Source organism: Magnolia sinica, chromosome 4, assembly GCF_029962835.1.
Source record: "Magnolia sinica isolate HGM2019 chromosome 4, MsV1, whole genome shotgun sequence".
Taxonomy (NCBI): domain Eukaryota; kingdom Viridiplantae; phylum Streptophyta; class Magnoliopsida; order Magnoliales; family Magnoliaceae; genus Magnolia; species Magnolia sinica.
In genome coordinates, this window is record NC_080576.1 from 79,334,272 (window position 1) to 79,359,274 (window position 25,003).

General features: G+C 39.0%; 2 long non-coding RNA genes across 3 annotated transcripts; both read left to right on the forward strand.

Moving 5' to 3' along the window:
• The first annotated feature begins 876 nt into the window (after positions 1-876).
• On the forward strand, positions 877-2,650 carry LOC131244564 (uncharacterized). Its single transcript, XR_009170390.1, has 4 exons — positions 877-1,180; positions 1,297-1,362; positions 1,512-1,739; positions 2,530-2,650. It is a non-coding gene; the product is annotated as an uncharacterized LOC131244564 (long non-coding RNA).
• A 17,884-nt stretch (positions 2,651-20,534) lies between these two features.
• Positions 20,535-22,359, forward strand: LOC131244565 (uncharacterized). Of its 2 annotated transcripts, none has more exons than XR_009170391.1 (2): positions 20,535-20,821; positions 21,770-22,359. It is a non-coding gene; the product is annotated as an uncharacterized LOC131244565 (long non-coding RNA). The 2 variants fall into 2 exon arrangements; XR_009170392.1 differs by lacking the exon at positions 20,535-20,821 and adding an exon at positions 21,512-21,645.
• Positions 22,360-25,003: the final 2,644 nt, after the last annotated feature.

A 25,003-nucleotide genomic window follows, 5' to 3' on the forward strand; every position in this document is an offset into this window, starting at 1 on the left:
TTAGCGGTACCAAATAGGCCCTAAAATTCATTCAACAATCCTTTAATTATCCAAACAACCCTGAAGCCTTGGCAACCAATTTATACTAGAATATAAGATAGTAGCAAGACCAGTGTTGAGTAGAGTAATAATTACAGTGGATTGGCATGAATTTTTGGCATGAAGCTTTTTTGCTTCATGCTTTGTTTGCTAATGAACTCCATTAGCTAGTGGCTTGTAGTTGGTTATTATGTTGACTTCTGATATCAGCAAACTTTCAACAACTAGTCCAAGTTTTTAAATGCTCTAACTATATTTGAAATATCTGTTATAGATTATATTAGATTTTAGGTTACCTTTAGTATATAAAGATGTCATTGCCAATGGAATAATTCACCTAAGATCTTCACAATGTAGTTGCTAGATTGTAAGAACTCAGTGATTTGGTCCTTAGTACAAGCTAAATGTATGTCATCTCATCTAGTGAGGTTGTCACATTTCAGGCACTTGTGGTGAAGCTAAGGGAAGGCATCGGGCCAAATGCTAATACTGGTGTTGTCACTGGAGTTTTTTCAACTGTTGGGGAGCTTGCTAGGGTGGTGGGTTTACTTCCCTATTTTTTGGGTTATATTTTGAATCACGCAGTGTGCTATGGTACAAGTTCTAATTTCATCAAGTCTGATACTTTAAATTAGCTTGCCTTTTATGTGGGCGGTATGAAAAGGAATGATGAAAAGGTTCTATTTTGATGCTAAAATGTCGAAGCATTGCTCTAGGAGGTTTTGCTTGTTTACTTTAATTTGTAACAAGTAGTAATCATGTTGTCATTTTGGTATCTACCTCCTTTCATAGAGGCTAGTATACTTGCTTGTTGCATTAGACTTTGGGGACCACATGATGTGAATTATTGTTCCTGAAGTTTTTCAGCTTAGTTTGGAAGAAAACCTTCAAGGTACATTGTTCAACTCTATTGAATAAATTGCAGGTAGATTGGATTTAATCTTCCAGTTGCTGATCTTTTCCATCATTTGTGTTGTTAGGGAAAAAAGATCATGTTGTCCTCAGTTGGAATCAGAGATATAAGATTGCTATCAATGTAGCTGAGGCACTTGATTATCTACATAGCCGCAGTGCTTAGTCCATTATCCATAGGGATGTGAAATCATCGAACATCCTTCTAGCCGATGATTTTGAGCCACATGTCTTACATTTTTCTTTTATGTAGTTGAACTGATATGTTTGTTATGTAGCATCATCATTGTCTTTAGCCATTCAAACCTGAGGACACTGACTATATCACCATCATTTGACTTGTAGAATACAAATGACCATATCGCTTGGGACTGGGAGTGATGAAGTGCAAGTGCAAAATGCATTACCCCTGTATGTTCTGTTGGCAAAACCTGTTCTGATATTACAGTTTCAGAGGTATGCCATATCAAATGTATATGCTTCCATAGGTCATTTAATTTCCTGTGGCATGCTGCCTATCTATCTCTTTCTGGATAAGCTCTGACGTGGTTGTACAACAGCATTCTGCAGTTTATCAGCTCAAGAGGACATGCATTCTGAAAGCTTTCTCTAAGTTTGGGAGTGGAGATAAAAAAGAAGCCACCTTTGTTATTCCTGAGCTTAGGAAGTTGTCAGCTGATGGCAAAGCTGGCAATCTCACCATCTTACTTTTTCTCCAGGGGAAGCTGCAATTACTTCCAGTGAAAGTGATCTACTCAAAGACCAATTCGATCTGGCATCTTTTCCATGTAATTTTTATTTCTATTTTCTTTCCTTTTTCTCTGATGAACTGACTTGTTATGTTGGTTGGTAGACTTATACTTTATGCATGCAATGCAGAGAACTACATTGTTATCATTGTTCATAGGCTTCTTTTCCATGTACCATATTCGTTAGACGCAGAACTAATCTGGAATGTTGGTTGGTTATAATATGTCATATGGGGGATGCAAAGAACCACATGTTTTACCTGCATTTTACATTGTTGTCATGGTTCATGCTCTGGAGTGATTAGAAAAAAATAATCTAAAAAGTTGGCAAAAATCTCGCTACAGTTCAATAACTGTTTTGATACATTGCTACAATTGGATTATCCATATAACATGCTTTTGTGCATATGCGTCGTGGGTGCCTGCTTGTATATGTTTCTGGTTGAGTGCTATAATATGCCTGCTTGCATACCTTTCTGTTTTCGGTGCATTGCATTCTTTATTTTTACCAATGAGATTAATCGCCTTCAATCCTTAAAAAAAAAAAAAAATTAAAAACATGTTCCGTTTGGAACTCTTTATTTAAAAAAAATGCTTAGTTCTGTTACCAAACACCTATATAGGAATTAATCTCACTCTAGATAGCAGTAATTATATATTAGATATTTTGATCTCCAATGCATAAAATCAATCATTACATTGAACAATTAGATCAACTCACTTTTTTGGGTGACTACCAAACAGGGCCTTGAGTATAAAATAAACATGCAAGTCTAATTGTTATGAATCACTCCTCTGACATGGTGGTGTATTGGTTTCTCTGTTGCAGGTGATGTAACATCGATGGATGCCTACTTGATAAAGTTCTTCCTAGTCGTCTATCGAAAGACCAAAGATCCTGGTTTGGACAGCCATTACTGCAAATACGACAACAACGGCCTTTAGCTATTGATCACATCATCGTTGTATCTGGCTGGCTTGATTTCGTCCTTCGTCGCATCCAACACCACAAGAAACCTCGGTCAGAGGCTGACCATGCTCATTGCAGGGATTTTCTTCATCATGGGCGTGGTGCTAAATGCAGCTGCCCAGAACCTTGCCATGCTCATTATAGGAAGGATCTTTCTGGGGTGTGAAGTCGGCTTCGCTAATCAGGTCTTTTTCTAGTTTCACTTCCGATTCCACAGGCATGACCATTTTTATCCCCTTTTGTAACCATGACATATGTAGATTCCCATTAAAATGGCATTCACCTTATTTTGCTAGCAGTGTCATTACTAAGATCAAGATTCACGGATTTTTGGTGCAACATAATATCTATAAGTCTGATAATTCATTGTTGAATACATGCCGATATTTCATTGGCAGTTTCAAGTTATTTTTTAAAAAACTTTTTCTTTTCTTTTGTTTTTGTTGATTGGCAGGTAAGCAAGGTTCAAATTTGAGACCTCAATGTTGAAATGTACCCTGTCTACCATTGATCTACTGGCTCAAATTCTTGCAGTTTTGCTACCATCTATTTTTTATTTTCTTGCTGGTAAGATCTTTTTTCTGATTGTTGTGGATGCTTATATTCCTTCTTGTGGCAGGTTCAGCTGCACAGTATCGTTCCTTGGTAGTTAGCTAATTTGAATCTACAACAAGAAGTTGTTGGAAATAGCAGCTATGTTGATGTTGAATTCATCGATCCTGTGATTATGGCCGTTGGCAGAGGAAAGCTTCCACTGCCGATGATGCACCAGATCTCTCCCAACTACAGCTCCATCATGTTGGCTGATTTCTCTGAGATGGACCAGAGGCTTCAGTTGTTGCAGTCAAGATCTAGCAATCTGAATTAGAATCCAGTGATGACGGTTGATCAAAGCTTCAGTTGTTGAAGTCTTTTTTTTTTCCCCAGATTTCTATTCCAAATAGAAACTAAAATTTCAATTTGAAAATTCGGTGTGATTCTCATGTTTTTCTCCATGAGTTGTTACCTTATGAGAACAAAAATGCAAGCCATTTGATCAATGGCCACTGAATATGCATAGGTTTATGAATGGGTTAAAATAAATGATTTAGGCTCGATTATTGATAAATGATGTTAGAAATTGATTTTAGCCTCAATTGATGTCCACAAAGGTTAAATCTATCTTTAGTCTCAGTTTTGCCTTAGTTACCTAAACTGAGACTACAACTCCCGTGGCTAAAGGCTTTAGCCTCGGTTGTTGAGAACCGAGGTTAAAAATAGATTTAGCTTCGGTTGGAGGCAATTGAGGTTAAAATTTGGATTTAGTCTCAGTTGAAAATAATGGAGGTTAAAATTTTGATTTGGCCTCATTTCAAGAAAATTGAAGCTAAAAAGGTTTTTAGCCTCACTTGAAGAACCGAGGCTATAAAAGTCAATTTAGCCTCGGTTGCTAAAATTGAGGCTAAAGCCTTTAGCCACCGGGGTTTCAACCCCGGTTTGGATAACCGAGGCAAAACTGAGGCTAAAGGCTTTAGCCTCAGTTTTTAACCTATGTAGCCACAGTTTTGAACCGAGGCTAAAGCCCATTTTTCTTGTAGTGTTGGTTTGATGGGAAATCTATCAAATGAGAAAGTATTGCTAGGATGTTTGGAAACTTTAATGGTGGAGCATTCAAACACCACTATTTCTTGTTTTGTGGTCCACCTGAGATAGGGAACTACTTAACTTTTTAGGACCACATCTTAAAATTAGCCATTGAAATGAATGAACGGCATGGATATACAACATATCATAAAAACTGAGGCAGATCAGTTTTCCTGATCATTATAGAGCCACACCAAAAAAATTGAGGAGTGGATTAGGTGAGACCCTGGATCCACTGATGTGGGTGGGACCCTGACCATGGGGCTCACAGTCATGTGTGTGCCTTAAATCAACATCGTCTAATCATGTGAAATGTTCATTTTGGACTATACTAGAGGAAGGAGTCAAGATTGAATCCCCACCATTTAAATGTTTAAGGATGCCCACCATTGAAATGTTTATGTGTTGTCCAATCTGTTCATAAGGTCACAAAGATCTAGATGAAGAGACCCCATCGATATCGGATTCATCCAAAACTTGTGTGTCCCACGGAAGGTGATTTATCCTTTATTACCATAGTTTCTTTTATTATGGTCCACCTAAGATGAGTGGGCGTGCTTCATTTTTTTGGACGGTGGGCCACACAGTCAAGGTGTACAAAAGTAGACGAATAACCTAGTTTGATACCTTCATCAGAAGTCTTGCAATTAAGACTTGCTTAAAAGATGGGCTTATCTTACTAACTATTCTACCTTCATCAAAAGTCTTCCAATGAAGACGGTCTAATCCATGTTAGTTTCAAGCTGTAGACTATCTAAGGTGGGCTTTGTTGAGTGATCCGTTCGGGGATCCGATGAACTTTCACGTGTTCAAAATCCTTATCTTTGTGTTATGTGATTATAAAAACATGGACAGTTGGTGCATTGTTGAGTTTTTTCTTTCTTTCTCCAAAAGTGTTGTTAGGATTGTCATATCAGAGTGATTTTCAGGGCCTGGCACATCTAAGATATAGCCTACCTAATCATCGATTCAGATCTAATACATGCTTTTCAAGTCTAGGAAAAGCAAGTCATGGTTAGTCAACATAGTTTTAACTTGACCATAGTCTAGTCTTTTTAAAGGTGGAGAGCTGATCACATATGGGTAATGTACCACAACTCTTCATACCATCTTTTCAACTAACATGCCACCTATGTAAGACATCAATACCATGAAATGGTAGGCCCCATCTTGAAGATCGCATGTGTACTAAAAAATAAGGATGTCTTACTTATCAGATGGGCCACAACGTTGGAATCAATGGACAACCAATGGTTCGATTCAACATACAAGTGTGGCCTAGCTAGTAAGCGGATTAGCTTGATTTTCGAGAATGGTTATAATCATATATTGATGTACAAAAAAAAGTAGCATTTTGGGCGGGAAACATGGTACAGTACCACAAATTATGATACCGTTGCCTGTGTGTGACCAGTTCTGTCAATAGTAGTAGCAGCATCATTCCATTTCTTAGATTTATGCTTCGATTTTAATTTTAAACGGAGAGGCTCATAATTCACCAAAATTTTAGAAATATTGGCATAGTTATATTGCAATCTGGATGGTCCAAATATTTGACCCAACCGTGCATGTAGCATAATCCAAAATTTACCTTGAGAATATGATAACAACCATCTAGTTTTCCCGAGAAATATGCTTACTATATCTCCACCATCCATTTGATACTCATCAATGGAATGGTTAGAATTGCTTGATTCATGTGATTTCAGAGAAATTCTCCATCTAGAACCTGCCCCACAATGTGGATGATCATGATAGCCGAATTGGATGCCAAACGTGAGGAAGACGAGTTACCATCATTTTCAAAATGGTGGTCATCTAGCATCGTGGTGTGCCCACTATGATGTTAATAGTTTTATCTGCACTTTCCCTCCATTCTATCATATTATTTTAGGATATAAACACAAAATGGAGGCACCAAATGAAATTAATTCAAATAGAATTAGATTTTGTGTCCGACTCAAAGGCCTAGGCGAGGAATCAAATCAGATTGGTCCGAATAGAATCAGATTTTACTGAACATAATATACGTAGTTGTTAATGCACTAATTTGTATACCTATTTTTCAATCATGTGAGTCCATGTGTCAATGAGTCGGTTGAGCCCTTAGAAGTTGAGGATTGAAGACATAAGAGGATAAGACGCATCAAGGAGTGAAAAATAGGTTAAGTTGCGGTGCCTTGGTGACCCTAACCCTGGACCCAAAATAACATAACCTTTTGATGATCATGCCTTAATAAGTAAACCTTTGATTGATAATTCCATAGCCTTAGGAGCCAAATTAAAACATGATAATATATACTAAAAGATGTGCAAAACTGTTGTAAACTAAATTGCATAAAACAACAGACTTTCGAGCAAAGCTCCATCTACCTTGATTGATTGAGTCGATCGATCAAAGGTGGAGCTTGATCGATCGAACATGGGCAAAACTGCTAGTGAGTTTTTTGGCCTAAATAGATAGAGTTCGATTGATCGACGACCTTCAGTCAATCAATTAAGGATTTCGTTTTCTGGCAGTTTTATAGCCATTGCAAACTGAAATTTATAATAAGGGCATTTGGATGAGTTTTTGGTGCAATAGAAGCTTAGGTGATTCCCAACTCATATCCCTGATCATAAGCCTCTAAACCAATCAGATTTAAGTTATCTTCTTAAGCCTTATCACTCTAATGAGGATTCAAACCTCGATTACGAAGGTGAGCTTGATCTCTACCTTGTTATAGACATTAGACATGAACCTATAGTCAAATCTTGTCTAAATCCCCTATAACACCCATTTGGGTGAATCCTCTTTGAAAATCAACTATCCATTAATTGTAAAAGATTCTACTATCCTCCCACTACCTTGGTTACCTCATTGGGGTGTCATATGTAAGGCGATTGATTGTAAGAGCCGAAGCATTGACATCAATTATCAGGGGAGCAATTGAAAAATTGATTAAAGAATGAGAGAACATCGAATAAGTATCTCAAGAAGGCACTACAAAATGGGCTCAACTTGACATAGTTGTTAATTTTAGAGTCCACACACTCTTTCCTTGTGTATGATTGACTATAGACTTTGTGATCCAAACTTGAATAGGTTCTTGCATAGGACATAAGATCTTGTGTATGCCTAAATTCACCGGACACGTGTGTGTAGATGTTAGTCTCCTTGGGGAGCCTCCAGCGGGAGTGTATGTTAGTAAACTGATTTGTGCACCTTGTTTGTTAATCACATGCATCTCTATGTCAGGGAGTCGGTCAAGCCATTGGAACTGAAGACCAAAGACACATGAAGATTGGAGCATCAAGGAAGTGAGGAATAAGTATATGAGATGCCTTGGTGATCCTAACCTTGACCCAAAACAACCATTGAACATGTAGATGATCCTAACCTTAATAAGTAAACCTTGTTGATCATCCCTTAACCTTAGAAGCTTAATTGAAACATGATAAGTAAGGCTATAAGAAATGCAAAACAACTGTAAAATCATATGCCCAAAATAGTAGTTTTTGAGTAGTTTTCAATCCTATTAACAGGCTGTCAATGGGACTTGATGGAATCGAAGGACCACTCAATCCAATTAAAGAATCAGTCTAGCAACCCAATAGATAAATTCTTAAATTTTCTTGATGAATCGACGGATTGTTTAATCATATCGAAGGACCTTCAATCCCATCGAAGAGCCTTTCGATTGGATCGACAGATCCGTTAGCCATTCGTTTTATAGCTGTTGTAAATTGGTTTCTTATAAAAGGGCATTTGGTTCTCAAACAAAATGATCGGGTTTTGGTGCAATAGAATTCTAGGTGATTCAATGTTCACATCTCTCATCCTAAGATTTTAAACCAATGAGTTCCAAATCATCTTGTCACGCCCCAGACTCGGAAACCGAGCTCATAAAATTCCCGATCACCGAATCCGACACCAACAGCCTCCATAGTACTCCATTCTCGGCTCTTGGCACCCATATATCAGGTTCCAATCCTAGGATCCTACAAGGAGAATTTTCAACGTACATTTATCTCATAAGAAGCATAACCATAAGCATAACCCACGAACAATAACAAGAACACCACCACAAAATCCACTATGATAAAAAAGTTTAAGTATAATGCATAAGGGAAATACAATGTCAATATCAAAAGCTCCAGAAGTCAGCTGCATGCTTCAAGCTCAATGCTTCTGCGGCGTCCTAGCGTCACCCGCACGCATCGATCGTGCATAAGCATATAGAAAGCTTAGAGGGTGGTGTAAGTGCGTGCGTAAGGTATATGCCAAGTATGCAATATCAGAGTATGTGGAAGAATGCTGACAAATCCATGAATGCTATCAGCTGTACTGAGGCTATGCGATGCAAGGCATGATGCTGTCGGCCATACCAAGGCTATGCGATGTAAGGCATGAATGCTGTCAGCCATATCGAGGTTATGCGATACAAGGCCTACGTAGCCAATGTCATATGCAAGGTGCAATCAGCAGTCCTCAGCTGAATCCACTTAACAATACAGCTCATCTCTGGAATATTACCGGGGTCTAGTACACTCAACACCAGCTTGCCACCCCATTTAAGCGCACAACTAGGTAAGTGGAAGAGACCTCACTATCCGCCTGCCAGTATCGGCCCAGCTCGTCGATAGTAGACCCATTCCTAAAGCTGGGTCAAACTCAGCCTAGTCATTGCCCACTCCCTCAGGTGGGTAATGCCACACCCTTTCCAACTGACCATGACACAGTAGGAGATGTAGCCTACTGGTATACGGCCCTCGTGCGCTCATGTGTCTACTCAGTCTCGATGTTGGAGCATCCTCCTGACACCATAAGGGTTTGGGGACTTTTACCCTTAGACATCTATGGCGCCCCAATACTAGTAACAAGTATTTTTGGTACCAATCTTGCCATCCACGATATGCCTGTGGAGGCCACAGGCCTGATGTTGCTAGGGCATACAGTGATCATGTAAAACAAATGCATGATGCGTGAGTCATGCTATCCATTCATGCATCAATCCTGCGCGTACTGCGTGCTTATGCAGGGCAACTCCGTCTATCAGGGAGTCCTAAAAACAATTCACCCAATGGCAAATGCTATGATCAATCACTCCTTATATCAAGCATACATATGATGCGTATGGGCATGAATCATGAAGTTATACTAAGCATGATCTACGGTAATGATGTACTCTCATATATATATATATATAGTGTGTGTGTGTGTGTGTGTGTGTGTGTGTGTATAGTGGCGGCCTAGATGTCATACTACATCAAGGATGGATCTCATGGGGTGAATCATACAACAGTGGGAGTCAAGATGATAACCTTAAGTACATTAAGTAGGCTTCCTCACCCACTCTATCATGTGGTAAGTTGGGCTTTCTTATAGGGCTTGATACAAACAAGGTGAGTCTACAAGTTATGGTGATTCCTACAAGGGTGGTGGAGAGTATTAAGATCAATGGGGGCCTAATGGTTTGGGTTAGCCCAATAAGGTGAGATGGGTCATGCTAACATAATGAGAGCCCGATGATTTGGGATAGCCCAATAACAGGAGATGAGAATGGGCCTAACAATGGGACTTAGGGAGGTTACAATGTGAACATTTAATCACCAATGCTCTTACAATGTGGACATTTGACCACCATTGCTCCCAAGGTGTGGCCCATTAAGGACCTATCCTATAATGGGGTCCATGGTTTTATACTAACTATGAAAATGGAAGGATATCATACATCATGGTGGAATCACACTTCACAATTGGGCCTCATCACATAGGCCTCATATGCACCACAATGAGCCTCATCACAAGGGCCTCATACACATCATAATGGCCCTCATGCAAGGGCCTCATGCATATCTTAATGGGCCTCACACAAGGGCCTCATGTACATCACAATGGGCCTCACACAAGGGCCTCACATATATCACATTGGGCCTCATACAAGGGCCTCATACACATCACAATGGGCCTCACACAAGGGCCTCATACACATCACAATGGGCCTCACATACCTCACATTAGACCTCATCACATTGGCCTTACATACATCACATTGGGCCTCACAAATACAATGCAATGGGCCATACATCGCAATGGGCCTTACACGAGGGCCTCATATACATCACATTGGGCCTGCTGGGTGTTACAAGGGATGGCCCACTGATGGACGACCTGGGTTAAATATACATCACATTAGGTCCCACTGGATGTGGGCCATCCAGAAAAATGGGCCAGCTGCTGGGCCCCCCACAAACATCACAGTGGGGGCCTAGAAGATTTTAACGGTGGGCGTTTAATCATTGCTATCCAGCAATGTTCAGATTGCTGCTGGACGGTATGAATGAAACACATACTTCACGTGGGCCCCACAACCGTTGGACAGCGTGGGTACATCACATACATCACGGTGGTCCCACATCCAAGTAATGGACAACGTGGATTAAAACATACATCAGGGTGCATCCAACACCGTCCCACGCTAGACGGTGTGGACAACACATACATCACGTGGGCCCATCGTCCATGGCCAGACGGTGTGGATAGAATACACACACCAAGGTGGATCCCACATCCACGTGGCTGGACGGCATGGAATAAAACACATATATCATGGCAGGTCCCATGATCTGAATGGTTTGGATGACCCACCGTCCCATTGCTGGATGGTGGGGATACAATAGATATAGCAAGGTGGGTCCACACGTGTGGATAAAACGCATACATCAAGTGGGTCCACGTGGTGGCACACTAGCTTAGATAAAGGTGATATCGGTGTTTTCCCTTCCATCCTGGTCTCTCCAGACGGACAGGCAAGCAGGGTCCATTGGACGCTGGGCCAGTGAACGGCCTGGATGAAATACATAATACATGGTGGGGTCCATGGTTGCTGGATGTGGCAGCGATGAACGACGGGGATATAAAATGTTCACATCACGGTGGTGTCCATATGGTGGGCCACACGTCCATAGACCAAGCTGATATTTGCTTTTCTCCCATCCAAACAGGCTTGTGAGGCCACTGGACGTCCAACAACATGGATAGCAAGGACGTCCAACAAATTAGGATGGCTGGACGTCGTACACCCATCAAGGGGGCCACATCCATTAGGGGGGGGGGGGGGGGGAGAGAGAGAGAGAGAGAGAGAGAGAGAGAGAGAGAGAGATGTGGAGGGGAGGGCTTCGCCACTATGAGCCCTCCCTTTACTCAATACAATGCATACATCAAATGGGTCCCACCACATGTGGGCCCCCAAATCATCAAAATCAATGGTGGAAATTACTTTCCTACCAACAATGAAGATTCACCCACCGATTACACTTCTTCCGGGTTCCTTGGGATGCTAAGCTCCTTTGCTTCTTTGATGGAGGATGATGAAGATCGAAGGGTTAGGATGTGAGGTTTGGGGTAGGGAGTGGGCCACAAACTTGGCTATTCTTGGTGCTTCTCTTGCTTAGATGGTTGGTCTCTTTGGCTGCTTGGAAATGGTAGAGAAAATGAGAGGGAAAGGGGATGTGATGGGGTGAAAAGGGATGGGTTATGTAAGAGAGGGATGGGTGTGTGTAAGAGAGAGTTGACTTTGAGGATGACTTGTGTAAGAGAGAGATGGGTGTGATGGGTTGTACTTGACTTGTACTTGATTGATTGACGTGATAGATTAGGTAGAGATTCTCTCGAGATTCGCAATGGGTGGTGTTATCTTGAAATATACGCGGGCCCACTACTCCTAGCCTGGGTATTGCATCGGTGCGCAAGATGCGGCGTTGGAACCGCGGCGACGGCGCGGTTGCTAGGGTATAGGTTTTGAGTCGAGTTCGGCGCGGTTGCTAGGGTATAGGTTTTGAGTCGAGTTGACTCAGATCTACAAGATGCAACTTAGGGTCGTGCACAAATGCCGATTACAGGTCGTGAGTTTCCAAAATTCAATGGGGAGGATTGCAGATGTCTAAAGAAAGGTACGGTCTAGGATACGGGCCTTACACATCTTCCTTAAGATTAACACTCCAATGAGGATTTCAACCTCCATCTTGAAGATGAGCTTGAACTCAACCACTTTTTAGAGATTAATTATATTCGAAAATCTTTTGTCTAAATTCTCTAGAAGTCCCGTGTAGGTGAATCTCCTAGGATTACAACCTTTTCATGTGTTGTATGAGATTCAGCCAATCTTCCATTACCTTGGTCAACTCAATAGAGTATCGCATGCAACGTGTTTGATCTTAAAGTTGAAGCATTAGCAAAGCATCCGCATCAACAATCTGGGAAGCATAAGTGGAGCTTATTGAAGCACGCAAAAGCATCAATCAAGCAACTCGAGAAGGTGATATAAAAGAGGCTCAATCTGACAAGTTGTCAATTGTAAGTGCCCACACACTCATTTCTTATGTAGGATTGAGTGTAAAGTTTATAACCCAAACTCACATAGGTTCTTGAATAGGACTATATCACTACCGAAACGAGTGAGTACATATATAAGTCCTTGTGTAGGTCACTGACACGGGTGAGTGCCTAGGTAAGTCCTTGTATAGGTCATCGACATGGGTGAGTACGTGGGTAGGTGCTTCTATAAGCCACCGACATGGGTGTGTACGTGGTAAGTTTTTGCGTAGGCCACCGACACGGGTTAGTACGTGGGTAAGTCCTTGTGTAGTCCTTCGACGGGGGTGTACGCTTGTAAAGGTTAGAGGTAAACCCGATTTAAAATTTCTAATAGTGAAATCCGGTACACTCAAAGAGAGTGCATTCGCCGGGAATCAAGTAGGAAAATCGAACCACTATACATGCTTGTGTTTGAGATTATGAATTGTGTACATTCTTATACATGTTTATGTGATTATTAGTTAAATCTTATGAATGCATGAATTGAATTGTATCCAAGCCACTTAATTTCTAATACACACACAAGCTCACTATCTCTTATATACTAGTTGCTTCATTGGCATATTTATTGTAATCTATGTGCTTAGACCCACTTTGACTTAGAAGCCGATGGGAGAGTGAGATATAGCTATAATGCCAAAGCTCTCAATGTTATTTATTGTATGGTTTCCCCTGATGAATTTAAACATATTTGCATGTGTGAAATGGGTAAGAAAATGTGGGACATATTGGAAGTCTTTCACGAGCTAAATAGCATAGTAAAGAGATTGAACCTTTAACTCTTAATGACCCAATTTGAAAACATAATAATGAAAGAGTATGAAACTTTAATGGAGTTTTATTATAAACTTAATGATATTTGCAACTCCATATAGGTTTTAAGAGAGATGATCTCGAATGGTCGTATATGTAGGAGAATACTTATATTCATCTCGGATAAATTCACTCCCAAGATAACCTCTAAAGAAGAGTATAGGAATATAAACGAGATGACTATATAAAAACTCTTAGGTTCCCTATAAACTTATGAACTTCACTTTAAGGCTCATTCTAGTCCTTAAAACATCTTATAGGCATAAGATTGTTAAATCTGATAGTGATAGTGATAATGAGGATCGGATGAGGATGATGAATTATCTATAGATTTTAAGAAAATTTTGAAATTTAATAGAGGGGAGAGTTGTTACACAAAGGGTAAATCGGTTGAACCTATGCGTAAAAGTAAAATTTTCAAAAGACCGAATGTAACCCAGTATTCTAACTGTGAGGGGTATGGACATGATGCCGTCAATTATGATAGCAAAATAATATAAAAAAGCAAGGCTATGGCAGTAATATGGGATGATACATAAGAGTCTGAATCCAATTCAAGATATTCCTCTAGTAAAGAAGACCTTGGACACTTACGTGTTCGAATGGCCTCCACCACAGTGTCCTTCTCTATAGACTTAGGAGACCATAACACCTCAGATAGATGACTGTAGAAGGTCCATTTGGGCTGAATTGTTATATCGGAGGATTAAGCCTCATTTGTTGAGCCAAATAGTTAAATTTGAGAATTTTAGCCTCATTAATGTAAGCTTATAGTAAAAGTAGAGGATTTCAACCACTTTTTTGTGCTTAATTGGTATATTCGAGGAGTTTTAGCCTCATTACTTTATGATAGTTTAGCTCCAAAGTTGCTTGATTTTAATGTCATATGTTTATTGCTAGACAATCATTGGTAATTCCTAATTCGATTGGTATATCTTTTAAATGACCATAATAAGCATGCTTCTTGTATTTAATGTTTATATGCACTCAATTTCCTTGTTATTATGTGCCTTATAATTGGTAAATTCATGACTTAGAGAATTGTTCTATATTATATTTTTATTGGTATATCTATTGGAATTAACTCTTTGTCAAATATTGACAAAAAGGAACAGAAAGATCAAGTCCTACAAAAATAATGAATTATATTTTATAAGTTCTATTTGTTTTAGGGATTGATGAAGTAGAGAGAACAATTATGGGAGAGCCATGCAAGTGTTATATAACTTATTTTTATCGAGTTATAAATCATTTATAATTTAACATGTAATATTTATAATTGTTTTGGTATATCATTGGTATGGACCATGACATTGTCTAGTTTAGGTTTTTATCATGTAATTGACAAAAGGAGAGATTGTTAGTACATTGATTTGTGCACCTTGTATACCATTCATGTGCGTCTATATGTCAAAGAGTCAGTTGAGTCATTGCAAGTTGAAGATCAAAGACACATGAAAACTGGAGTATCAAGGAAGTGAGGAACAAGTATATGAGCTGCCTTAGTTATCCTAACCTTGACACAAAACAACTGTCACACCCCAAACTCAGAAACTGGGCTCACAAAATTCTCAATTGCCGAATCCAGTACCGACAACCTTCGTAGTACCCTATTCTCGGCTTCTACCGTCCATACGCTAAATTCCGATCATGGGATCCTACAAGGGGGATTTTTTTTTCAATGTACATTTAGCCACAGTTTTTTAGACTCAGTTGAAAAAATGGAGGCTAAATGTGTCTTTTAGCTTTGGTTGCTAAGGAACTGAGGCTAAAAGTTCATCTTTTGCCTCAGTTGCATAGGAACCGAGGCGAAAAGTCTATCTTTTATCCTCAGTTGCATAGGAACCGAGGCGAAAAGTCTACCTTTTAGACTCAGTTGCATAGGTAGCGAGGTGAGAAGTCTACCTTTTAGTCTCAGTTACATAGGAACTGAGGTGAAAAGTCTACCTTTTAGCCTCAGTTACATAGGAACTAAGGCGAAAAATCTACATGTTAGCCTCAGTTGCATAGGAACCGAGGTGAAAGGTCTACTTTTTAGCCTCAGTTGCATAGGAACTGAGGCAAAAGGTCTACTTTTTAGCCTCAGTTGCATAGGATTCGAGGTGAAAGTCTACTTTCTAGCCTCGATTGTATAGGAACCAAGGCAAAAGGTCTACTTTTTAGCCTCAGTTGCATAGGAACCGAGGCGAAAGGTCTACTTCTTAGCCTCAGTTACATAACAACCGAGGCGAAAGGTCTACATTCTAGCCTCAGTTGCATAGGAGTCGAGGCAAAAGGTCTACTTTTTAGCCTCAGTTGCATAGGAACCGAGGTGAAAGGTCTACTTTTTAACCTCAGTTCCATATGAACCGAGGCGAAAGGTCTAATTTTTAGCCTTAGTTCTATAGGAACCGAGGCCAAAAGTCTACATTTTAACCTCAATTGCGTAGGAACCGAGGCGAAAGGTCTACTTTTTAGCCACAGTTGCATAGGAGCCGAAGCAAAAGCTCAATTGCATAGGAACCGAGGCAAAAGGTCTACTTTTTAGCCTTAGTTGCATAGGAATCGGGGCGAAAGGTCTACTTTTTAGCATCAGTTGCATAGGAACCGAGGTGAAAGGTTTACTTTTTAGCCTCATTTACATAGGAACCGAGGCGAAAGGTCTACTTTTTAGCCTCAGTTGCATAGGAACTGAGGTGAAAGGTCTACTTTTTAACCTCAGTTCCATATAAACCGAAGCGAAAGGTCAAATTTTTAGCCTTAGTTGCATAGGAACCGAGGCCAAAAGTCTACATTTTAACCTCAGTTCCATAGGAACCGAGGCGAAAGGTCTAATTTTCGATGAATGGGCCCTGTTCCGTCTGGACATTGCTCCGTCTGATCAAATTGAAACCACCCATTTCATGATCAAATAATGAATGGGCCATGTTCCAAAAATCATAATGTAGAAACAAAAAAATAAAATAAAATAAAAAATACTATTGAGTTCTTCTTATTGTGCATGCACCAGCTCAGATATATCGACTAAAAATCTGCAGTTGAATCGGACCAGCTCAATCATCGGGTGAGCCCCAACCAGTAGTTAAAATGGATTATATAGAAAATACTACCAATGATCCAGATTTAGCATACGTTTATCTCATATGCGATTACTAGACCTGCCTAACTCTGGGGCCAAGGAACATACATGGAGGGGCCCATGTGATATACGGCCTTGATGTTTCACACAGATGTGACGTTGGCATGTGCAGGAAGTGGAGGAATAAGATGCGGATATATGGCGAGTAGTAGTAGCATTTCTCTAGAATGGTTGATAGATTTTAGTTTCGAAATGGACAGCTAGAAATAAAGTTGGTCGGTCCTCCCAGGCCGTCCAGATGGAAAGCTTGGATCTCGAATAGGCCCGGCTCAATCGGAGAGCCGGCCTAATCCAGTTTTCAGAAGCCTAATAAGTAATTAGTGTGTGGCGCTATTAAAGGAAATTCTCAAAATCCCTCTCTCAACAGAGGTCTCTTCTCAAAATCCCTCAGCTCCGAAAGGAAATTCTGTCCTCCACACCAGCGATCTCTTCGCTGATTTCAGGTACTCATTCTCTCTTTTTATCTACTGATTTCTCAACTGAAATCCTCTCGAACATCAGAAATCAGGGCAGAAATCTCTCATTTTCGTGCGTTTTCCCCATTTAGCCGCTCAAAATCCAATTTCCACATTTTTTGGTTCGATCTGAGGAGTTTTTTTTTTTGCTAATTTCACTGAAATCTTGCTCAGGAAGTGGAAAATCCTGTCGTTTCTAGCTCATTTGCTGGATTTGAGCAGTTTCTGCATTGCAATATCAGTGATTAGGGTTTGGTGTTCGATTTGAGAGCAAAACCTTGTTCTCTGCTGCGAAATCTGCTCCTCCATTGCCGATTTCCGTGTAGGCTAGATAAACAAGGGGCATATACACCAATTGCAGCTCCTCACTGAATCGAACCCTAGCTCTTCTCTCCGTCTTCTCTAATATTTCTCTCGTCTTCATCGGATCTACTGTCTCTGTGTGTGTGTGTGTGTGTGTGTGTGTGTGTGTGTGTGTGTGTGTGTCTCCGATCATTAGATCCTCAAAAGACAGTGAGCTTTTCTCCAAATTTTTTCCACTTATGGTTTTTTTTCTCAATTTTTAGTGCTTAATCTATTTTAATATGAATCTAGCTTATGTCTCTTGATTCTGAGAGATTTCGTTGGATTTTGATTCGATTCTTGCTGATAGATCTGTTTTCCTTTCAGATCTCATTGTTTGGAGCTTTGCTTTTTTATTTTTTTTTTGAACTGATGATGCATATTGCTTTCCTTTTCGATTTTTTTTCTCAGTTTGATTATTCATTTAAAGAAGTTACTCAGATTTACAGTTGGCATTATTTGAGGACAGAGGAAGGGTTTAAACTTTCAATCAGGTGAGCTTCCCCCTCTCATTTCTCCAAAATTTTCCACTTAGGGTTTGGTTTTTGTAATTTTTTCTTGATTTCTGGTGCTTGATCTGTTTTGATCTTGATCCAACTTATGTCTCTTTATTCTTAAAGATTTCATTGGATTTTGTTTCGATTCCTACTGATTTAAGTTGTAATTTAGGTTTTTGTATTTAGATTTTAGAGATTTATCTTTGATTTATGTAATAACATGTATTTGAAATACATTTTGAGATTTCATTGGATTTTCTGTTTCTTTTGGTGATTTAAAATACATGAACCTGCAATAAAACACAGATTCTTAGGAACCTTCAATTGCTTCTTATCTACTAGTAGTACATGTGACTCTGATCTCCTGTTAGAAATTATCTCTGCTCGTGTTTCCCTGCTATCAAAACTATTGCCAATTCACAACTTAATCCATGTGGGAAGACATTTGCTGAATTTTCTCTTCCTACGCTTTGTCCTGCAACTTGTTTCAATGCAACACCATCTCGTTTAAACCAAACCAACAACTTGGAACACATGAGCTCCTGTTCGTATTTTAATGGGCTGTCTTGTAATCTTCTGATTGCCATAATCCATGTATGGGCCACGGTCCACTTAGATCAAGACACGAGATTTATATTATCTTAATGAATCATGGTTCTTCGACAAAGCATGCTCATTACTATGTGGTGCAATATAAAATAATATAAAATAAAATGATAAACTTGTTTTAACATTTTTCATCATTCCTTTTTTTTTTTTTTCCTTTTGCTGAAAATCTGAAGCTTGTCTCCCCTTTCCATTGATTTCATGTTAGAAATCCTGAAAACAACGCTTTTGTTATCCATTGTTTCCCTTTAGCTTTTTTAGAGGATTATGCAATTTGCTGGCTGATGGCAGGTTCTTGGCTCATTTTAGGAGGATACGTTTATTTTTCTGGTGAAGGTGGATGGTACCACCTATATTTTTATCAATAGGAATAATAATAAAAATAACAAAAAGAAGGGAGAAGTGGAAGAACAACATAAACTACAAGGATACCTGGTATCCCAGTTCAGTGGTACCATATATTTTGCGTGCTGGCTAATATATTATGTATCAGTCATTAGATTCTGTACTTGTTGTAATATATTAGCAACAATCTTCAAAATCGTAGATGATCTAACTATGCCTTTGATAGTCAGTGCTGCACTTTCCTGATTACAGACCATGAGTACTGGAATCTCATTGGTTTCTAGGATTTCTGTTTCTTAAAAATAGCAAGATGTGCAAAATACAAAGAACTGAACTCGTGGACAAGTTAAAAAAGGAAAACTCATTAGGGCTTCTAATAACTCTAAAATGGTCTGTGATTTAATTTTCAAAGCAAGGTGATGACTTCATTTGTGAACTAAGAGTGCATTTGGGTGATGCCAAAATTCAACAGAAATGCATATTTCGATGGGTTACGGATGGTTATCCATTCCAATACGCATTCTGGTGGTAGAATTTTAGGAACCACATTATACATTGCCCACATTTCTGTCTATACCATGACAAGTAAATTCTGCTACATGTCAGTTTTGACCTGCAAAATACATTATTTCCTCCTGACCTTTTCTGTACATCCAAACTCAGCCTAAACTTGTGGGCAAATTGAGACTCATAGGTTTCTATGATTATTTTGGGCTCTCAAATGCTGAAGCACCTTTCTCATATCTTAGTTTCTTTTGTCCATCAACAATGGACTAAGAAACAAAGAATTCTATGTCCTCGAATGTCACACGTGAGTCAAAACACCAAAAAGGAGAAACTTCCCACAATATACTTAAAGTCGAGCTGAGTAATTCAATGCCCTGGAAAAGATAAGCTTGTGCTAACTCAAATTACACTAGTTAGATTATGAAACAAATGGTTGCTCTAACTATTCATTTTCTTCTTTTGGTTTTGTAACAGACAATTGCAACATTTTTTAACTGTGTTATGTCTGCTATTGGAGGAGACAGTGCTGGTCCTGGTCTGTATATTGTATTAGTATTGCAGTTTCTTTCTTCTGTTCATATTTTGAGTTTTTAAAATGCTCTTGATGTGGCTGCAACACTTCATCACCAATTAGGAGATACCGACGAGCCAAACGATGGCAATGCCTCAGTGAAGAAGAGAACTAATGTGTTACTTCTTGGTGATCACCTTGGAGATCTAGGAATGTTTGATGGTTTGAACTATGAGAACCAAATTGTTGTTGGATTCTTGTAAGTAAATCACCGCCTTTCTATCTTTTGTAGTTATGTAGGAAAAATGTTTAGCCATTCCCATGTGTGATGCACATGCAATTTACTAGTGTGTGCATGCTCACACACACAGTACAATTCCACACACATGGGAAACAAAGCACAATTCCTGATTCTTTTCAACTTCTTATTTTTCAAAAATAGGCGATTCCCTGCTCTTGCTTTTTGCGAAACTGCAACTAAAGTTCTTGTCTTGATGATGGTTTCAAAAATAGGCGATGCCAAGAACAACCACCTAGTGACTTCTCTATTGCTCAGTTCCGGTTTCTGGAGCGACTACTTGTCGTCCATGGGCACTAGTGCTCAGTTCCAGTTTCTCTACTTTCACTCAACACAAAATTGTATATTTATATGGGTTGTATGGCTAATTTGTACTCATGGAAACTACATTGCATTCAGATCTGTTATTTCTTTTATAAGAATATTTTATTTTGCAGTGATTTCATTTTGCAGTTTAAACTTAATACCTGACTTTTTTGAGTTCTTTGCCGAACTCACCTTGTTCCTACATTGTTCTAATTTTTGTGAGGGTTTTTGTTCTTTATATTACGAGTGATCAAAGGTAAAGTTGAGGATGTTGAATTGCCTGGGAAAGTGGACATTCTGATTTCTGGGGCTATATGATTCAGAAGGGTGTTCTCAAATGACCATGATGTAACTTCTGCAGTGTTAACAAGGTATGATTATGAAACAATTTGTTTCAAGTGATTGAATTTGGTAATTTACCTCATGAACTGTGAATCCCACTGTGGATGGAGCATATCACTAAAAATCCACTTACCAAAAGCAATTCTAACCATCCAATTAATTGCTATCAAATGGATGGTTCAAAGTAAAATAGTGAGTGGCTCATATTTGAAGAGAGAAAAAAATCATATGGTTAAACTTATTTTCTCACTGCACTTTTTCTTTGAATTCAAATTACAAACATTTATAATAGATGTTTATGATAGATTATTCTCATTTCTGGAGTCAATGAAGTACACTTCTGTAATATCAATCCACTGCGACTGATATATTGAGTTTATAATCATCACAGTGGGAGGAGCTTCAAGGTGGGTTTGAACAACTGGATTTGCAACATGTGTTCATATTTGGCAGGTGATTCATCCAGCACTGAATGTTTTAGCTAATCATGTTTGCCCTCCTCCTTCGATCAACATTGAATGATTACAGACCATTGTATCTTTTGATGATCTTAGTTAATGCAGCTTACTCAGTCACGAATTAAAGTTTTTGTGTATAGTTTTTATAATAGTATGTTGCTATAAATAGGAGGTTGAGGTAGAGCATCTCCATCCTCTCAAGCGACCAGCCTCCCTGCCCTCAGCTGTATCTATACAGCACAATTGACAAGGTCATTCCTGCTAATGAATATGCTGATGATCTTGATATTCACCAGTTGGGTATGTGTGTGGTTCATCACCCCCACTAGAATCTGGAATAAAATCATGGCGTGTAGCTGAAGATGATGCCAAATCCACCTTCTTCGGATACTCCGGTACTTAAATTCTCACTATAGTTACTTCTTCTTTAACACGCCTTCTTTGAATGGAATTGCAGTAGCCCTTTGAGATTCTCCTTTATTAATCCTCCTAATTATCAATATTTCTCTGATTTGTAAGGCCTTAATTTCGCTGTATACTCCTTTCCTATCCTTGCTGTGGCGATCTTGGGTTTCATTTACTTGCATCTAAATGCCACAGATCGAACAAGCTGGTATGTTTCTCTGTTGCATTATTAACAAAAAAAAATCATGATGACTGTTAAACTGCATTTCATCCTACTTGTGCTAAACGTGTTGGCCAGCACATGGATGTGAAGATTGGTGGAGGCAAGTTTTTTCAGCACAAGGCTTATTGTGAAAAGCATAGCTTGGATCAGAAAAAGAAGGTCATATCAATTGCTTTTGAAGAATGAATATCTTATGATGCATTGTCTTTCATAGGATAAAAGTCTTATGTTACAATGCATAAGTTTATTTCTCCTGCCTCATCTTGGTTTTTATCAATTTCTACAGGCTGAGAGTCTGCAACATGGACCTGATGAGGTCCGCCGCATTAAGCACTGACGACACCGGTGATGACGGGCGCGACTATGACTTTGTATTATTTGTGGAACCTAATGTTGTGTAACAGTTTGATTGAGTTAAACTTTAAATAGACTGTTGTTAACTGTTTTGTTGGTATTGTGGCTTTCATGATTGATTGTTTCATGAGTGGATTGAATGAATGGATTAGTAGTTTAAATAAATATTTAAAAAAACAAAAAAATATTTTTAGCCTCAATTTGTAACTAAGGCTTGAACTTAGCCTCGGTTGTTGATAACCAAGGCTGAAATTCCTGTGGCTAAAGGTTTTAGCCTCAGTTGTAGAGAATCGAGGTTAAAAATAGATTTAGCTTCGATTGGAGGCAATTGAGGCTAAAATTTGGATTTAGTCTCAGTTGAAAGCAATGGAGGCTAAAATTTTGATTTAGCCTCATTTCGAGAAAATTGAAGCTAAAAAGGTTTTTAGCCTCACTTGAAGAACCGAGGCTATAAAAGTGATTATAGCCTCAGTTGCTAAAACTGAGGCTAAAGCCTTTAGCCACGGGGGTTTCAACCTCGGTTTGGATAACTGAGGCTAAAGGCTTTAGCCTTAGTTTTTAACCTTTTTAGCCACAGTTTTGAACCGAGGCTAAAACCCCCTTTTCTTGTAGTGCCCATAGATATCGGATTCATCCAAAACTTGTGTGTCCCACGAAAGGTGATTTATCCTTTATTACCATAGTTTCTTTTATTATGGTCCACCTAAGATGAGTGGGCGTGCTTCATTTTTTTAGACGGTGGGCCACACAGTCAAGGTGTACAAAAGTAGACGAATAACCTAGTTTGATACCTTCATCAGAAGTCTTGCAATTAAGACTTGCTTATAAGATGGGCTTATCTTACTAACTATTCTACCTTCATCAAAAGTCTTCCAATGAAGACGATCTAATCCATGTTAGTTTCAAGCTGTAGACTATCTAAGGTGGGCTTTGTTGAGTGATCGGTTCGGGGATCCGATAAACTTTCACGTGTTCAAAATCCTAATCTTTGTGTTATGTGATTATAAAAACATGGACAGTTGGTGCATTGTTGAGTTTTTTCTTTCTTTCTCCAAAAGTGTTGTTAGGATTGTCATATCAGAGTGATTTTCAGGGCGTGGCACATCTAAGATATAGCCTACCTAATCATCGATTCAGATCTAATACATGCTTTTCAAGTCTAGGAAAAGCAAGTCATGGTTAGTCAACATAGTTTTAACTTGACCATAGTCTAGTCTTTTTAAAGGTGGAGAGCTGATCACATATGGGTAATGTACCGCAACTCTTCATACCATCTTTTCAACTAACATGCCACCTATTTAAGACATCAATACCATGAAATGGTAGGCCCCATCTTGAAGATCGCATGTGTACTAAAAAATAAGGATGTCTTACTTATCAGATGGGCCACAACGTTGGAATCAATGGACAACCAATGGTTCGATTCAACATACAAGTGTGGCCTAGCTAGTAAGCGGATTAGCTTGATTTTCGAGAATGGGGCTAATCATATATTGATGTACAAACAAAAGTAGCATTTTGGGCGGGAAACATGGTACAGTACCACAAATTATGATACCGTTGCCTGTATGTGACCAGTTCTGTCAAAAGTAGTAGCAGCATCATTCCATTTCTTAGATTTATGCTTCGATTTTAATTTTAAACGGAGAGACTCATAATTCACCAAAATTTTAGAAATATTGGCATAGTTATATTGCAATCTGGATGGTCCAAATATTTGACCCAACCGTGCATGTAGCATAATCCAAAATTTACCTTGAGAATATGATAACAACCATCTAGTTTTCCTGAGAAATATGCTTACTATATCTCCACCATCCATTTGAAACTCATCAATGGAATGGTTAGAATTGCTTGATTCATGTGATTTCAGAGAAATTCTCCATCTAGAACCTGCCCCACAATGTGGATGATCATGATAGCCGAATTGGATGCCAAACGTGAGGAAGACGAGTTACCATCATTTTCAAAATGGAGGTCATCTAGCATCGTGGTGTGCCCACTATGATGTTAATAGTTTTATCTGCACTTTCCCTCCATTCTATCATATTATTTTAGGATATAAACACAAAATGGAGGCATCAAATCAAATTAATTCAAATAGAATTAGATTTTGTGTCCGACTCAAAGGCCTAGGCGAGGAATCAAATCAGATTGGTCCGAATAGAATCAGATTTTACTGAACATAATATATATAGCTGTTAGTGCACTAATTTGTATACCTATTTTTCAATCATGTGAGTCCATGTGTCAATGAGTCGGTTGAGCCCTTAGAAGTTGAAGATTGAAGACACAAGAGGATAAGACGCATCAAGGAGTGAAAAATAGGTTAAGTTGCGGTGCCTTGGTGACCCTAACCCTGGACCCAAAATAACATAACCTTTTGATGAAAATGCCTTAATAAGTAAACCTTTGATTGATAATTCCATAGCCTTAGGAGCCAAATTAAAACATGATAATATATACTAAAAGATGTGCAAAACTGTTGTAAACTAAATTGCATAAAACAACAGACTTTCGAGCAAAGCTCCATCTACCTTGATTGATTGAGTCGATCGATCAAAGGTGGAGCTTGATCGATCGAACATGGGCAAAACTGCTAGTGAGTTTTTTGGCCTAAATAGATAGAGTTCGATTGATCGATGACCCTCAGTCAATCAATTAAGGATTTCGTTTTCTGGCAGTTTTATAGCCGTTGCAAACTGAAATTTATAATAAGGGCATTTGGATGAGTTTTTGGTGCAATAGAAGCTTAGGTGATTCCCAACTCA